Genomic DNA, 3,088 nt, shown 5'->3' on the forward strand with positions numbered 1-3,088 from the left:
GAGTGTAATCAATGTGGGGGGGGAGGGGAGAGGTTAATTGATGTTCAATGAGGTAGAGGAATTTAAAGCATACTTGAGAAGCCAGAGCTAAATAGAAACATTGAATTTCAAATACAAGATTCAAGAGAAGCATGAAAAGAGAAATGGGAAAGAGAAATCACAAGGGACTTATTAAAGTTCAACTGTTTACATTCTAACATGAAAAGATGATATTTATAACTCATGAGACCTTTCTAATTATTAGGTTAGTTGGAGGTATATATAGTTGATATATAGACAGAGAGCACAGGTGAGCTGGATATGAAGGGATGAGATCTAAAAAATAAAATTAAGTGAGAGAAGAATGTACTGGGAGAAAGAGGAATGGAGAGGTATAATGGAGTAAATTATCTCACATAAAAGAGGCAAGAAAAAGCTTTTACAGTGGAGAGGAAGAGGAGGGAGGTGAGAGGGAATGAATGAACCTTACTCTCATCAGATTTGGCTTATGGAGGGAATAACGTACACACTCAATTGGGTATGGAAATCTGTTTTACTCTATAGGAAAGTAGGGGGGAAGGGAATAAGAGGGGGATGACAGAAAGAAGGGCAGATTGGGGGAGGAGGTATTCGAAGCAAACACTTTTGAGGAGGGACAGGGTCAAAGGTGAGAAAAGAATAAAGGGGAGCAGGATAGAATGGGGGGAATATAGTTAGTCTTTCACACCATGACTATAATGGAAGTGTTTTGCATAACTATACATGTATAACCTATATCAATTTGATTTCCTTCTCAATGAGGGTGGGTAGGGAGGGATGAAGGGAGAGAATTTGTAACTCAAAGTTTTAAAAAATGAATATTAAAAATTGTTTTTACATGCAACTAAGAAATAAGATATACAGGCAATGGGGTATAGAAATTTATCTTACCCTATAGGGAAATAGAAGGGGAAGGGGTTAAGGGAATGCAGGGGAAGGTGATAGAAAAGAGGGAGGATTAAGGAAGGGGATAATCAGATTGCATGCTGTCATGGGGTGAGAGGAGGGGAGAGATGGGGAGAAAATTTGGAACTCAAAATCCCGTGGAAGTGAATGTTGAAAGCTAAAAATAAATAAATTTTAAAAAGAAAAAAAAGAGTGGAGGACTTCTTACTTAAAAACACCTTTCAAATATATTTTCTTAAAATTTCATAAGGTACTCTTTCAGATCAGCCATCAACACATGGACCCAGTGCCACGATGCAGATTTTTGTGAAGACTTTGACAGGGAAGACCATCACCCTTGAGGTCGAACCATCCAATACTATTGAAAATGTCAAGGCCAAGATACAAGATAAGAAAGGTATTCCCCCTGATCAACAAAGATTGATTTTTGCGGACAAGCAATTGAAAGATGGATGAACTTTGTCTGACTATAACATTCAGAAGGAGTCTACCCTTCACCTTGTTCTGAGGCTTAGTGGTGGTGCCAAGAAGAGAAAAAAGAAGTCTTACACCATTCCCAAAAAGAACAAGCATGAGAGAAAGAAGGTTAAGCTTGCCGTTCTGAAGTACTATAAGGTTGATGAGAATGGCAAGACTAGCGGCCTTTGACAAGAGTGCCCTTCTGATAAATGTGGTGGTGGGGTCTTTATGGCTAGCCATTTTGACAGACATTATTGTGGCAAGTGTTGTCTAACCTACTGCTTCAACAAGCCAGAAGACAAGTAAATGTGTATGTGTTAATAAAAAAAAAATCAACTATTAAAAAAAATTCATAAGGCAAAAATGTCCTCCTTAGGGCTGAGAGGTGGGGTACAAAAATTGTCATCTTTATATAACTTCATGAAGCATGTAATGCCTCCATTGTCATCACTATGACGAGTACACACTTTAATTAAACCAAATTTCATTTCTGGGTCATTGACACAGAATGAAAGAGACCAATGGAGCATCTATTCACATGCCAATATATAGGACATTGAATAGCAGCCACGAAGCCACAGAGCACCTCACTGCTACACTAAGTAGTGCCACCTATTGGCTTCCTAAGTCATGTCCACCATCCCACTACTATAACTTGTAGTCATATAATAGGATTAGAGCTGGAAGTCACCTTAAGAGTTGTCAAGTCCAAGTGACTTGGCCAAGGTCACACAGGTAGTAAATGACAGAAATATAATTCAAGCCCACATCTTCTGATTCCAAACCCTTTACTCCAATGTGCCAGCTTTGCCTCCAGTTTTTCCAGATAGACATTTCAAAAGAGTATTGGGGACATATGCACTATTAAACCTTGGAGGAAGAGGAAGAAGAGGAGGAGGAAGAAGAAGAGAATACTCAAAGGAGGCTTTTCCTTTCTTTTTTTCACATTTATTTAATTTTTAATTTATGAAATAAAACAATAAGTATAATAAGAAAGATGATTGCATGTGAAATGGCAAATCTATTATGATTATGTACAACTTGCTATTCTTTTTAAATATATAATAGACTTATCATGTGAATTTCTCTTTTTTTCTTTTTGTTTCCTTCCCTCCACCCTCCCCCCACTCTAGAGATGGCTACCAATAGAAACAAATTGGTATATAAGTAAAATTATACAGTACTCAAGGTGGGGAGGGAGAGAAGTAATCTAGGGAGGAATTAAGTAGTGATTACTATTCTTGAAATTAACCACAAATTGTATTTTAACAAATTATGATATTTTTCCTGTCCCTATAAATGTTACCTTGAATCATCTTGGTCTACAGATGTCCAAGAACAACGATTTGGACATTTCTCTCTCTCAAGCTAGAATGGCCTGGATTTAGGAGGGAAAAAAACCATTAAATTAAATGAAATTGTTTCTGGCAGACTTGTGCCTAAAATGCAGAGTACAGTATTGATATTTTTTTTTCTTCAACACAAAGAATTTGAGACCAAGGAATGCCTAACCAAATTTGAGGTGATAAAAGCCACTGGAGGGGCATACTGTTGTGGCTCTATGAATTGATTAAACCATTCTGGACAGTCATTTGGAACTATGCCCAAGAAGTCACTAAACCATGCATACTCTTTGACCCATTAATACCAGTATTAGGCCTTTACCCTAAAAAGATCAAAGAAAGAAAAAAGAAAGAGACTCATA

The 3,088-nt window shown here is 37.3% G+C and overlaps 1 pseudogene; it reads left to right on the forward strand.

Annotated features, from left to right (window-relative positions):
- Positions 1-1,218: 1,218 nt before the first annotated feature.
- Positions 1,219-1,705, forward strand: LOC110208025 (ubiquitin-ribosomal protein eS31 fusion protein pseudogene; annotated as a pseudogene).
- Positions 1,706-3,088: the final 1,383 nt, after the last annotated feature.

Source organism: Phascolarctos cinereus, unplaced genomic scaffold (genome assembly GCF_003287225.1).
Source record: "Phascolarctos cinereus isolate Bilbo 61053 unplaced genomic scaffold, phaCin_HiC Scaffold_4;HRSCAF=312, whole genome shotgun sequence".
Classification (NCBI taxonomy): Eukaryota; Metazoa; Chordata; class Mammalia; order Diprotodontia; family Phascolarctidae; genus Phascolarctos; species Phascolarctos cinereus.